This window comes from Bactrocera dorsalis, chromosome 6, assembly GCF_023373825.1.
Source record: "Bactrocera dorsalis isolate Fly_Bdor chromosome 6, ASM2337382v1, whole genome shotgun sequence".
Classification (NCBI taxonomy): domain Eukaryota; kingdom Metazoa; phylum Arthropoda; class Insecta; order Diptera; family Tephritidae; genus Bactrocera; species Bactrocera dorsalis.
Genome location: NC_064308.1, coordinates 11,228,686 through 11,244,283, shown reverse-complemented (window position 1 = coordinate 11,244,283; position 15,598 = coordinate 11,228,686). Strand labels below are relative to the sequence as shown.

Below are 15,598 nucleotides of genomic sequence, written 5' to 3'. Positions count from 1 at the left end.
ACTCTGTGAGAGAAATGATGATAGTAGAAATGTATTGTGAAATTTACAATAATATCGACTTTTGTGCCACGATATGTGGCATGAATAGGATGTCATTTTTTTATCAGACATTTATGTTAAGGTTTTGTGTCATTTATGTTATTCGAGGTTTCGATTTGGTAAGCGGTTTATATGTTTTATCGATTTATTGAGTTATTAACATTGCGGTTTCGGTTTTACGTTTCTTTATCTTCGGCGGTTGGTAGAAAGCATAATTTGACGAGCGGTCTGGTTAGCGTTCCGGTTTGAGTGCGGAGATCAACTACTCGAACATGACCGTCGGAACCGTAATGAAGTTGTTTTATGCGGCCGAGTCGCCGTTCCGTAGGAGGGAGACAATCATCTTGTATAAGGACGCAGTCTCCAAGCTTTGGTGCCTTTTCTTGAGTTTTCCACCGGTATCTCTTGTGAAGGTCCTTTATGTAGTCTTCCTTCCATCGGCGGCTGAAATCATGACGGAGGATTTTAATTCGCTCCCATCTGTTCAATAAGGATAGCGACTCCACGCCTGGCTCAGGTATGGTCAGAATGGGTGCTCCTTTTAGAAAATGCCCTGGGGTTAAGGCTGTGAAGTCGGAGGGATCTTGCGAGAGTGGTGACATAGGTCTAGAGTTTAGTACGGCTTCGATACGAGTGAGTAATGTAGTAAACTCCTCATAATTGAATTTTTGGTTAACAGCCGTTTTCTTTAAATGGGACTTAAAGCTCTTTACTGCTGATTCCCAGAGTCCGCCCATGTGTGGAGAACATGGGGGTATGAATTGCCAATCGATCCCTTGGGGTGCATATTTTCTGACAATTTCGGGGGATACTTCTTTCATGAATTGTAAAAACTCCTTTTCCGTGGCTCTTTGAGCTCCGACAAAGTTTTTTCCATTGTCGCTCATAATTTTTAAAGGAAATCCGCGTCGTCCGACAAAGCGGGCAAATGCTGCAAGAAAAGCCGCAGTAGTCAGATCCGAACATAGCTCGAGGTGTACTGCCTTTGTTGTAAAACACACAAAGACAGCCACATACCCTTTTCTAAATGAGGAAGACCGTAGCATTGAGGCCTTTATCTGGAAAGGTCCAGCAAAATCAACCCCAGTGATGGTAAAGGGTAAAGCATAGTTGCCGCGTTCAGGTGGTAGGGCTGCCATGATCTGCGTACGCATCTTGTGCTTGTACATAGTACACTGTTTACACATGAAAATGGTTCTTTTAATTTGTGGCTTTAGTCGCGGTACATAAAACTCTTGCCGGACCATTTGTTGCATCAAGCGATGCTCACCATGCAGTGTAAGCTGGTGGAGATATATTAGAAATAAGTAGGTAAAGCGGGATTTCTCTGGGATAATGATGAGATGTCGTTCATTGTAACTAAGGCTGGAGTTGGCTAGTCTTCCATTTGCCCGTAGTAATCCCTTAACGTCCAGGAATGGGTTTAACACGAGAAGTGAGCTTCCCTTTTCGAGAGGTCGCTTTTCAAGCAACTTTGATTTCTCTTTGCTGAAATAGCGAGTTTGTGTATACAAGATTAGACTGACCTTGGCATGTTGCAAGTCGGAATATGTTAGTTGTATGTCAGGATCGTTTGATATCCTTTCCACCTTTTGTTTAAATTTATGGATGAATTTGTGCATATAAGCGACTACCCTTAGTGCCCGAGGAAATGAGGAAAATCTTTGGAGAATATCATCCTCTTCTGGAGTGATATGAAAATTTTCTATTTTCCGACTTTCCGGAGGTATGATATTCCGAGCAGGAGACTTTGGCCAGAATTCTTGTGATTCTCTTAGCCATGTGGGACCGTTCCACCAGAGTGTAGTGCTGGTGAGGTGAAGTGGTTTGCAACCTCTTGTCCCCAGATCCGCTGGGTTATCTGCACTTGCAACATGTTGCCATTTTGCTGAGCCAACTAAGTCTAAGATTTGTGATATGCGATTCGATACATATGTCTTCCAAGTATAGGGTGGTTTTTCCAACCATGCTAGAACTATTTCTGAGTCTGACCAGAGATACATTTTGTGATCGTTTAATTTTAGATGGGTTTGAACTATTGAAATTAATTTTGCTAACAGAAGAGCACCATTTAGTTCAAGCCGTGGCAGGCTTAGTGTCTTCAAAGGTGCAACTTTGGCTTTGGCTACCAAAAGATGTGAAGTTATTTTGCTATCATACTGAGTGCGTATGTAGACTGTTGCGCAATAAGCCTTTTCAGAGGCATCACAGAAACCATGTAATTCTGCGTTAATGTTAGGGGTGAAATTTACCCATCGAGGGATTCGAATTTCTGATATAGTATGTAGATTATTAGCAAATTGAACCCATTTTGTTAAACGTAAAGGTTTTACCTGTTCATCCCATTCAGTGCCATCTTGCCACAATTCTGGAATGAGAATTTTAGCTTGAATCATTATTGGCGAAAGCCATCCTGCGGGGTCTAACAGTTTTGCCACCGAGGAAAGGATTTGTCGTTTGTAATGGCGGACATTGCAGATATTGACTCAATTGTATATGAGAATTGATCTGTTATCGCATTCCATTGAATCCCTAGTGTTTTTGTTGTACTAGCTTTTTCGAATTTAAGGAAGTCAGTATCTAATAAGTCTTCCTTTCATATGTCTTTGATTATTTCGGGATGATTTGAGGTTAATTTCTTTAGGGGAAACCCTGCTGAATTTAGTGCTTTGATCACTTGAGATAATGATTCGCACGCTATTGGTATACTGTGGCTACCTGATAAAAGGTCATCCACATATGTTTGAGTTTGCAACACAGAAGTTGCTAAAGGTAAATTTGTTTCACAAGTTTTTGCAACTTCATGTAACGTCCTAATGGCTAAATAGGGTGCGCAGTTGATGCCAAAGGTAACTGTTTTAAGTTTGTAGTCGCTTATTGGACTATTAATTGAATTGCGGAAGACTATGCGTTGGTAATCCTGGTCATCTTCATGCACCAGAATTTGCCTATACATTTTCTCAACATCCCCGTTAAAAACGTATTTAAACATGCGCCAATTTAGTATTAGCAACATGAGATCAGGTTGTAATGTTGGCCCTGTGTATAATACATCATTGAGTGATTTGCCTGAGCTCGTACACTTTGAGGCATTGAACACCACTCGTACTTTTGTTGTGATTTTTTCTGGTCTTATTACCCCATGATGTGGAAGGTAAAAAGATAAATATCTACCTTTGGATATCTTTTCATATGGTACAGTTTCTTCCATATGATTGAGGTCAAGATATTCCATCATCACATTATCATATGCTGATTTTAGCTCATTTTTCTTGGTCAGGCTTTTTTCCATGCTTAGGAATTGCTGGACTGCTGAGATTCTAGAGTGGCCTAGAGCTATAGTTTCTGGAAAGGTGGATTTGAATGGCAGTCGCACAATATAACGACCATGCAGGCTTCGCATGCCTGGTCTTCTTCTGAAAGTTTGGTAATCTGGGGTACTTCTTCCACTTCCCAGAATTTTTTAAGTTCATTATTTAAGTATTCGTTTATAATATATCTTCCACTTGTGTTGTGAAAGAATTTATTTTTTCAGTGACTTGGCCACTTATAATCCACCCAAAGATTGTATTTTGGGCTAACAATTTATTGGAGATTTTCTCTATACCTTCAAGAATTATTTGAGGTATTAAGTCACTGCCTAATAATATGTCGATTTGTGATGGGGTATGACAGTTGGGATCTGCTAACTTGAGATGTGAGCATTTTTCCCAGTGTATTTTATTTACTTCATAGCTTGGAAGCAAATTTGTAAGTTGCGGTAGAACGATGGCTTGTGCATCTATTCGTATTTCCGCAGTTGGAGAAACTATGGTGATTGGGCATATTTTATTAGAATTTTGAATAATTCTTCCGCCCATTCCCGAAATTTGAAAATTGGAATGTTTTATTGGCAATTTTAGGCGATTTTGAATCTTTGATGATATGAAGGATCTTTGAGAGCCTTGACGCTCTTAGTTTGAATAAATCACCTTTATGTTCAATGGTGATGACCGCAGTGGGTAAAAGAATTTTGCTTTCATTTTCTGAATGAAGCGCTTGAATTTTTGCTGCTTTAGAGCAACATGGTTGTTCCTCCCTTTTTTCGGGATTTGAGGTTTCGCGATTACTTGATGTAGTTGTAGCGACTAACCCCGTGGTTTTTTGAAATGGATTTTTCTTCACATTTTGAAAATTGGTAACATGAAGCAATGAGTGATGTCTTCGTTGACAGTCTACACAATTGAATTTGCTTTCACAGTCTTTTGTCATATGAGAATTCGACAGACAGTTTATGCAAAGTTTGTGTTGACGGACTAGATTGTTTCTATCTGAAACGGATAATTTTTTGAATCTCTCGCAAGATCTTAATTTATGACCTCCCTTACAGAGTTCACACAATGATTGCCATTGACTACTTTGATTTGACACGAATGTGTGACTTTTATTGACGTGTCTATTATATTGTATGTTATTACTGGCTTGGGGTTTGAACAAGTTTTTACTTGACTCATTTTGATGACTTTTTGGCTTTATAGTTTTTTTGCCTATTCGCTCAGCTATCTCGTATTGAGCAGTGAGGAATGTTTTCATCTGTTGCCAGGTGGGCATTATTTTCCTTTCCACTAGTGATTGTTCCCATCGTAGTAACGCAGCATCAGGCAGTGTTTCTGCGCAAATGGTTACTATAATAGGGTCCCACGATTCTGTGGATACATTTTGTGTGTTTTAACACTGATAGTTTAAAAGTTTCGTCATTTAAAGCGAATTGCTTGACGATACTGCCTGCTTCCCCTTTTGTTGTATACCTGAGATGGTATAGCTTTTGTGCTTGTGAAAGTTTAGGATGGTTTATATAAACAGCAGTGAACATGTCCCGGAAGGACGGCCACTGGTCATAACATCCTTTGAAAACTTCAGTACATGCCTTTATCTAGGTCTTCTTTTTGTGTTGTAACTACTCTGGGAGGGGGAGTAGTGGCTCTACTTGGCCTTACTAAACTTATTTGTTCAGTTATCATTCCCTTTGTTAACTCGTACTGATCTCGGCAGTTATCACACTTGGCTGTCGCCGAAGCTTTTGTGTTTTCTGGGAGTTCTGCGTCGTCAGTATCTAGTACTGTATCGTACGCTGCCTGAAGGCGTGCCCATAGATTGATAACACTTTCTAATTTTATATTTAAAACTGATTCCGTAATGTCAGTAATAGGGGAAGCTTGAAACCGGGTGCAATATCTTATAAAGCTATCACTTTCAGTGATAAGTTTCGATATTATATGATCTTTCGATCTCTTTTGCTTTGTACCGTACTTAGAGCGTGTAGCTTCTGCAGGTGTGCTTTGTTTATCGTCGTCAGCCATTTTTGGAATGGTAAGAAACTGACCTGATTTAGATTCTTTTGAATGTGTGCTCATTTAGAATAAATAAGAATTTAAAATTAAAATTTTATGAGATATTTCTGATAAATACCGAAAACCGAAAACTCTTTTAAGTAAATAAGAGTTGTTATTCCCGTAAATTTACTAAAATACGCGTTAATCGTTTTTGTTAACCGCACTATTGTATTTAAATAGTTGCGATTTTATATTTATTTGTATATATTTTATATTACGGATTTATCCGTGTGTCCTTGTATATAAGTACTCGTACAGACGGTATACGAGGTCAATAACCTTTGTACATATATGTGCCCGCTATGTGCGTATTGACGTGCATATGCTGTGCTAAATTTCAATAAATATTTAATCCCGCTTGTTTTTGTAATACAAAGAATAAGGAGATATTGTTAAATAATATTTGCCTATACGGGCTTAGAGTACGTACTATATAAGTATGTACTAATATATTTGTCGTTAATAAGATTTTATTATTTATTAATTTTTTTAAATTCCGCACCGCTTATTGTTTGTAATTAAGCTATTATCGCAGCTTCTAATAATTTAAGATTTGTTATAGTTTTTATGTTTCGGATATACCCCCTAAATCAGGGTATGTAGCGTATGCAAAATGAATACCGAATATATGTATACAGTACGTATATCATATAAGTATATACATATGTGCTTATATTTGCGCGATCAGAATTTAGCGCGAAAAGAAAATGTACAATATGCAGGTCATTAACCTCTGCACTTGCGGATTAGCAGGTATATGCTTCAATATATTGTTACAAAAAGTAGTATTAAGTTGTATTTGTATTACTATATGCATCCCTGATTATGAACAATAGCTGTAGGTATATGGAATAGCATTTGTAGACATCTGGCGCCACACTGTCTGCTCGTCTAGTTAAACAATTGCCGCGACTGTCTGCTTGCGTCTGGCGCCGTATAGCCGTATGTTCTGGTAATTTCCAGACGCGATATTCTAGAAGGACACGTCGGCATCAGCGAGAAATGCGTGGCTATAGCCGTATGTTCTGGTAATTTCCAGACGCGATATTCTAGAAGGACACGTCGGCATCAGCGAGAAATGCGTGGCTATAGCCGTATGTTCTGGTAATTTCCAGACGCGATATTCTAGAAGGACACGTCGGCATCAGCGAGACGTGCGTGGCTATATAAGCCGTGGCAGCGCCAACGTAATCAATCAGTGCTAAGAGTAAAGTGCTATAGTGTAGAAGAGTTGTAAAATAAAGAGTTGTTGAATTAAATTAAACAGTGTTGATTTTATTTGTCAATCCAGAGATACGAACCTAACAAAGTAAAGTAGCAAGAGTAAATTCGTAACAATTGGTGTCAGAAGTGGGATTGTCAAATAATCCAAATTCAAGATGGTTAAATTCGGAGAATTGAGAATTCAGCAATTAAAAAAGGAACTGGAGGAGCGTAATTTGCCGATAAGCGGGCAAAAGGCGGATCTGCAGGCACGATTACGTGAAGCAATGGAAGCGGATGGAATTAATGTGGACGAGTTCGAATTTGTTGGGCCAGAAACTTCTACAAAGGTAGAAGAGAAAGTAGAAGAACAACGAACATCATCAAGTGTAGACATGAACACGTTGTTAGTGGCTATTAAGCAAATGGCAGAAAATGCAGTGCAAACAGAAAATCGTCTGGCACAGCAAATGGCAGAAAATGCAGTGCAAACAGAAAATCGTCTGGCACAGCAAATAGCTGAAAATACATCGCAGTTAAAGTCTTGCCTTACACAACAAATGACTGAAAATAATACGCAGTTAGAAAAGCGTTTGGTACAACAGATTACAGAAAATAATACACAAGTGCAAGAGAAATTTTCAAAATTTGAAGACGAATTAAGCACAATAAAAAATGACGAAGAAAATTTAAGATCAGAATTTCTTCAACTGAGTAATCGTATGCGAGAACTGCAACTGCATGGCCCTGCACCATCAACAAATAATCCAAGATTGAAGGCACCCACATTCGATGGAAGTATTCCATTTCAAATTTTCAAACTTCAGTTTGAAAAGACAGCAATGGCCAATAACTGGAATGCAGCGGACAAAGTGGCGTCCTTGTTTGTATCATTGAAAGGGCCTGCGGCAGAAATCCTTCAGACTATTCCAGACTGTGAACGGGACAACTATGAGGCATTGATGAGTGCGATAGAAAGACGATATGGTAGTGAGCACCGGAAACAAATATACCAGATCGAACTGCAAAATAGGGGTCAGAAAATGAACGAGTCATTGCAAGAGTTCGCAACTGAAATAGAACGACTGGCTCATTTGGCAAATGCAGATGCACCTGTGGATTACATTGAGAGGGTAAAAATTCAATGTTTCATAAATGGAATTCGTGATGTGGACACCAAACGCGCCACATATGCATTGCCAAAAAGAACGTTTGCTGAAACGGTTTCGCACGCCCTCACACAGGAAACAGCTTCCCTACTAAGTAAACCAGCACACAAGGTACAAAGGGTTGAAATGGAACAACCGGCGCTGATGGAAGAAATATTGAAGACTCTGAAGACAATTGCTGCACCGCGAGTAAATACAACAGGCAGATGTTTCAACTGTGGAAAAGCGGGTCACTTTGCCCGAAATTGCAATATAAAAGTAAACCCATCAAAACGGAAACAACCAACAGATAATGAGGACGAAGCATCCACATCTCACAAGTCGTTAAACTAAAACGGAACAGTTCAAAGGGGCGTGAGCTGGTTCCCACAACTATTTGCCCCGCCATCTCGATATCACAAATAGGTCGCCATGACAACAATCTTACTATCAACGGCGTCGTAAATGGACGACTGTCAACGCTTACTTTGGATACTGGTGCCACACATTCAATTATCCGACCGGATGTGGTAAGAGGAACGGTTGAACCATTAGTCGGTTGCAAGCTTCGAACGGCCACCGGGGAGGAAGCAGCTGTCGCGGGAAAAGTGTTTTGCAAAGTGATGATTGGTACCCTGGAAGTTAATCACACCTTCATCGTAGCAGAAATCACGGATGAAATTATAATGGGAGTAGATTTCATGATTGATCACGGGGTTACTTTGGATTTAAACAAGCAAATGCTGTTTTGCCAGAACATGGAGATGCCTATAAACACCGGATATGTGACCAACGTTGAAAGTAAGAGGGTGATTGTTGATGATAATCAGAGTATTCCACCAAAATCTGAGGCGATTGTATGGGCTAAAGTGAATGGAGGAGGTGGGACTGAAGAGTTGTGGATTGTGGAACCAACAAAAATAGATACACCCATATTGGTAGGAAGAACGCTTGTGAAAACTAGAGAAGACGCCACCATTCCGGTGAGAGTAGTGAATGAATTCAACACGCCTATAAGGCTGAAGAAAGGAGCAGTAATTGGACAGTGCCAGAATATAAGTGCAATAGCACGATGCGAACGGTCACAACAGAAGCCTACTATTGAGCCACAGCAGATAAGTCCTACACTCCTAAATAATTTGCTGAACGAACTGCATGGAAATGAAAAATTAAAAGCAGAAAAACTATTAGAAAAATACGCATCCATATTTGCAAACGAAGGAAACACAGGAAGAACCGGCATTGTCAAACATCGCATAAATACTGGAGACGCTAAACCAATCCGACAAGCTCCGCGTAGGGTTCCACTAGCAAAACGTGAGGATGCTAACAAAATTATTGAAGACATGCACAAAAACGGTGTAATCGAACCTTCAATAAGTCCATGGAGCTCACCTATCGTCTTAGTTAAAAAGAAAGATGGTAGCACCCGTTTCTGCGTAGATTATAGGAAGTTGAATGATGTCACAAAGAAAGACAGTTATCCTCTACCAAGAATCGACGATACATTAGACACCTTGTCTGGAGCGAAATGGTTTTCTACATTAGATCTACAAAGTGGATATTGGCAAGTCGAGATTGATGAATGTGACCGTGAAAAGACCGCTTTCAGTATGGGCGACGGGTTATGGGAATTCTCTGTGATGCCATTTGGGTTATGTAATGCGCCAGCAACGTTCGAGCGACTGATGGAACATGTGTTAAAAGGACTCAACTGGAAGACATGTTTGGTGTACCTTGATGACATTATCATCATGGGAAAAAGTTTTGATGATCATCTGAAAAATCTAGAGGAAGTCTTTCAGCGAATAGCATCAGCCGGATTACGCTTGAATCCCAAAAAGTGTTCATTATGGAAGAAGCAGGTCACATATCTCGGACATAAAGTGTCAACTGAGGGAATTCACACCGAGGAAGGAAAAATAAAAGCAGTGAAAGATTGGCCTCGACCCACCAACATTCATGAACTCCGCAGCTTCCTCGGCTTATGCACGTATTACCGCCGTTTTGTACCTGGATTTGCGAACGTGGCTAGAAGTTTACATGATTTAACAAAGAAGAATCGCCCGTTTGTATGGCAGTTGGAACAAGAAAAAGCGTTTGAGCAGCTTAAGGAACTACTTTGTACGGCGCCGATGTTGGCTTATCCAATACCTGGAAAGAAATTCATCCTGGATACAGATGCGAGCGCTTATGGAATTGGAGGTGTCCTGTCTCAGCTCATCGACGGACAAGAAAGAGTAATTGGGTATTACAGCAGAGTGCTCGGGAAACCAGAGAAAAACTACTGTGTGACGCGAAAAGAACTACTAGCTGTGGTGGAATGTGTAAAACATTTCCACAAGTATTTGTATGGACAACGATTCTTGCTGAGGACTGATCATGCAGCATTAAAATGGTTATTACAGTTTAAGAATCCGGAAGGCCAAATTGCACGATGGATCGAAAGATTACAGAATTACGACTTCGAAACGGAACATCGAAAGGGGATTCACCACAAAAATGCGGATGCATTATCACGTCGCCCTTGTCCACTGGAATGTAAACATTGCTCCAAATCAGAAGGAAAAGAAGGTATAATCGACGTGCGATTACTGAATATAGAACCTGAAGATGATTGGACTCCTCACCGCATCAGAATCAATCAGCTGGAGGACCCTGATCTTGCAAAGCTGGTAATGGCCAAAGAAAATGGGGTACGACCACCAAAGGAACAAATAAGTAGCGAGAGTCCAACTGCAAAAGCATATTGGGCCCAATGGAACAGCATAAACCTCGTTAATGGATACCTTCATCGTACCTGGGAAAGCGAAGATGGCAAACATTCTCGTCTGCTGATCATAGTACCGAAGTCCATGATCCCAAAAGTATTGAAAGAATATCACAATGGACCTAGTGGAGGGCACCTTGGAATAACAAAAACTATAGAGAAGATTAAACAACGGTTCTACTGGATCGGTTGTCGAGATTCCATAGCAGAATGGATAAGTAATTGCGTAGAGTGCATGGCAGCTAAAGGTCCTAAAGCCAAAAGTCGCGGTAGGCTACAACAGTACAACGTGGGATCACCATTTGAACGAGTCGCAATGGATATTGCAGGTCCGTTCCCAACCAGTACGGCCGGAAACAAATATCTACTGGTTGTCATGGACTATTTCAGTAAATGGCCAGAAGTATATGCCTTACCAAACCAGGAAGCGAAGACAGTAGCCGAAGCGTTTGTAGAAAATTGGATAACAAGATTCGGAGTGCCCGTCGAATTACACTCAGATCAAGGCAGGAATTTCGAATCTTCCATTTTTCAAGAAGTCTGTACATTATTGGGCATCCACAAGACACGGACAACAGCGTTACACCCACAATCAGATGGGATGGTAGAGAGATTCAACCGAACGCTCGAAGAACATCTGCGGAAAATCGTTGATAAAGACCAACGGAATTGGGACAAGTGCATCCAGATGTTCCTGCTGGCGTATCGTTCAGCGAAGCACGAGACAACTGGTTACACGCCAGCAAAGATTATTTTCGGATCTGATCTGCGACTCCCTGCTGATCTTAAGTTTGGTACGAATCCTACAGCTGTAAGAAATGATGGAGATTATTGTTCTGCCTTAAAGGAAGAAATGAATGAATTGCATCTAATGGTAAGACAGCATACGCATCTGATGAGCAATAAGATGAAGGACCGGTTCGATCAAGCGGCAAATTCAAAAGGTTTTGAAGAAGGTGATCTGGTCCTGTTGTACAATCCACTTCGAAAGAAAGGCTTGTCCCCGAAATTGCAGACAGCCTGGGAAGGACCCTATATGGTGATGAAACGACTTAATGACGTGGTATACCGCATACAAAGAAATGGGAAAGCACGATGTAAAATGAAAGTAGTACATTTGGAGAGGCTCGCTCCATTTGGTTCAAGAGGATTTGTGCCTAATCGGGACGATTAGGCTTTAGTGGAGGGCAGTGTTACAAAAAGTAGTATTAAGTTGTATTTGTATTACTATATGCATCCCTGATTATGAACAATAGCTGTAGGTATATGGAATAGCATTTGTAGACATCTGGCGCCACACTGTCTGCTCGTCTAGTTAAACAATTGCCGCGACTGTCTGCTTGCGTCTGGCGCCGTATAGCCGTATGTTCTGGTAATTTCCAGACGCGATATTCTAGAAGGACACGTCGGCATCAGCGAGAAATGCGTGGCTATAGCCGTATGTTCTGGTAATTTCCAGACGCGATATTCTAGAAGGACACGTCGGCATCAGCGAGAAATGCGTGGCTATAGCCGTATGTTCTGGTAATTTCCAGACGCGATATTCTAGAAGGACACGTCGGCATCAGCGAGACGTGCGTGGCTATATAAGCCGTGGCAGCGCCAACGTAATCAATCAGTGCTAAGAGTAAACTGCTATAGTGTAGACGAGTTGTGAAATAAAGAGTTGTTGAATTAAATTAAACAGTGTTGATTTTATTTGTCAATCCAGGGATACGAACCTAACAAAGTAAAGTAGCAAGAGTAAATTCGTAACAATATTAATGTTAATATATATTAATATTAATATTAATTTGTTTGTATGAGTTTGTAAGTACAGATTTATGTTTGTTGCATTTATGTATTTTAAGTATGCTTTGGGTAAGTGCATATGTAAATATGTATGTTTGTATTTATTCTCGCATTGGAAATTTTGCTTTTTATGCCTTTCGCTTACCTATTTTATGCAATCCTGCTTACTGTTTGAAGAAACAGAAGGGGTATTTGTGGGAAGATTTGCAAGTAAATACTTGAATATAATATCTTTGTTTTCTGTTGTAGTGGGTGTGTTTGTATACACAAGAGTAAGCTTAGAAGTCAATAAATGATTTCCTTTGGTATTTATAAAAATATATGGATGATATATTTTTTCAACTGTATTTTGTTTCCGTTTAGAAATTGATCAAACGGATTATATACATAGGTTTTATATTTGATAAAACCGTATGATATCATACATATTTACATATGGGCATAAAAAAAGGAAACGACTTACTTTGTCTCGCCTCAAGGGGGTTTTGGGGAGAATATAGTACATATATGTATGTATTTATATAATTTTAGGAATATTATCCGCTTTCGGTTTCCGCCTGTGTTTAGTGTTCTCCTATTTCCTCCTTTGTTTAATGTTCCTTTCCTAATTTTTTCCTTTGTTTAATGTCCTCTTGCTCCCGTTTCCTCCTTTGTAGAGTATGTATGCATGTAGGTATGCGTTCGTTGTTATGTTGGTTTTTTTTTCTTATTATATCGCGCCCGTTTTATGTTATAATTTTGCTATTTTTTTTTGTTAGACCGCGCCCAATTTGTTTTATAATTATTGGTATTTTTATAGTTAGCGCACGCCCGATTTATGGTTTTTATGAATTTTTAATATTTATATTTATTATTACTATTTTTTTTTCAGCACCGTATTCTTAAAATGTTAGTTTAGTTAGTTTTTTTTTTCTTTGTTGTTTTATATGTTAGTTTAGTTAGTTTTTTTTTTTCTTTGTTGTTTTATATGTGTGCACTAATCGCACTGGATAACTCTTATGAATCTTGTAAAATTTTGTTTCTTTATTTATTTATGTTTTCACCAAACAAAATGATCATTACATTTTTATTACACATATTTGTTTTGTTTTATATGTGGTGGCCTAGTAGCAATTTATGTTTGGGAATTTTTTTTGTACTTATATATGTGTACGTATGTTTTTTGCACAGCACTTTATTTATATTTTTATCTTTTTTTTTGTTTTTTCATATATGTATATGCACTTTATGTTGCACTGTTTCTGTTTCTTAAAAAAAATTTTAACACCGGCTTGTTTATGTATTAAGTCACTTTTTGCACTACTTATCTATAGTCTATTAAACTACTTACCGTTCGAGATCCACAATGCATTTCTTCCACATTGGTGTTTTCGGCTTTTTATCTGCAACTTAAATTCTATTTTATATTTAATCATGTACGCAAATTACTTGAAGGTTACTTACGTTTATATTTCCTGCGTTATCCTTTTATTTCAGTTATATTAGTCAGTTATATTATATATATTGAAGAAATTTTACAATATTGCATTTATCAATTACTACTTTGCACTGATTCTCTCTAAGAAACGATGTCCGTTGAAAATTCCTCCATCTAGCGGGACTTCAACCCGGTCGTCTCTTTTTTCCAGTTGCGAAACGTCAAAACCTACCTGAGTCAACTGTCAAAGTTGGGTAGGTAAGCTTCATTTCCAATGACAAGAGAGTTGGGCATCTCTTTATCTTTGGTCCTGTGATAACTGCCTGATGATCAACCGGCTAACTTTTCGCCAAGCCATGTGCAGCTTACTTGTGGAAGTTAACTACGCGTTTGTTTACTTGCACTTTACCAAAATTTCTTACCATACGTTTGCCATATTTCTGTCGCTAAACCGAAAATTCCTGGAAAGCTATACTAAGGCCACATGAGTTACGTACATACTACCACAAACACCCAATAGCAAACTCCGAACCTCTGTCACAACAGATACAGTAGAACTCCAATTATCCGAATTAATGGGGACCGGGACCCATTCGGATAATCAAATATTCGGATAATCGGATTTTTTTTTTAAATTGCCAATGGAGAGAATAAAAGCTACGTTTTGATATTGCACTATTTTTTTATTGAATTAAATGAAAGAAACATGAAATTTTCACATGTTTTAAATATAAATAAAATGTACTTATGTACAAGTTTAGAAATAAAAATCATTGTTTTCGTCAATGTAAGCTGTTTTGCGGTCTTCACCGTTTTCGGGCAGCCAGGTCACGCATTCGCTTGACGGTGAGCAGTTGCAAGTGGTCACACTCGGGCTGACGCTCCATCCACTTCAAAGCAGTCTCGAGGCCGGCAAATGCTTCACCAGCTGATGGTCTAGCGTCTACTTCAACATCAGCAGAAAGTTCTTCTTCCACTTCCACTTCAACATCTTCTCTCACACTTACAACAATTTCATCGTCATTGAGAATTTGAAAACCAGGGTCAGACGTGTCACAAGCCATCCACTCTCTTACATCTTCAGCACTTACTTCTGTACAACCAGGAATTTTTACAATCATTTTTCTTATTTCCTCTAGTGACAACGCATCTTCATCATCATCATCCTCTCCATATTCTTGTTTCTCACTGGCTTCGCGGGGGGAAGAATAATAGCGCACTTAGACTTTTTTTGGACAATTTTTTGTGATTCGGATAATCGGCGATTCGGATAGTCGGAGTTCGGATAATTGGAGTTCTACTGTATTGAAGAAATTATACACAAATAATTAGGTAAAGTCAGCGACACTTACGAGGTATGACAATTAAGTAATGAGACTTATTCCATAAAAACCGTATTAAAAATTATTCTACAACTCTGCCTAGAGATGGCGATCTGAGATCGATTAATCGAAATATCGATTTTTCGAGCCAAGAAAATCGATTTTTTAAATCGATATGTAGTACTGGATCGATTCATTGGATCGATACATCACCCCTTAAAATCAACATTCGATTTTTTTTATTTTTGTATTGTGGGCACTCACATATGGCAACACAGTTTGTCAGTTATTCATTCTCTGTAGAGTTTCAGTTTCAACTGAATTCCTAATTCTTAGTTTTAAGTTTAAGAAGCGTCACTCATTGCACAAACGCCAGCAAAGATACAAGTGTTCTTTAATAAATTATCTATATAACCTTAAAATTGTTTGTTTTGTATACATAAAAAATAATAAAGCTCCCATCATTTTTTATTCACATTTTAAATTTAATGGGAATAAGAATTGATGCTAATTAGTGCTAATAGGATTTTTAATAT

General features: G+C 38.9%; 1 protein-coding gene across 1 annotated transcript in view; it reads right to left on the bottom strand.

The window, feature by feature from the left end:
- LOC125779107 (uncharacterized) overlaps nt 1–15,598 on the bottom strand; it is a 434,818-nt gene that overhangs the window by 20,172 nt on the left and 399,048 nt on the right. The gene's annotated exons all lie outside the window — the stretch shown is intronic.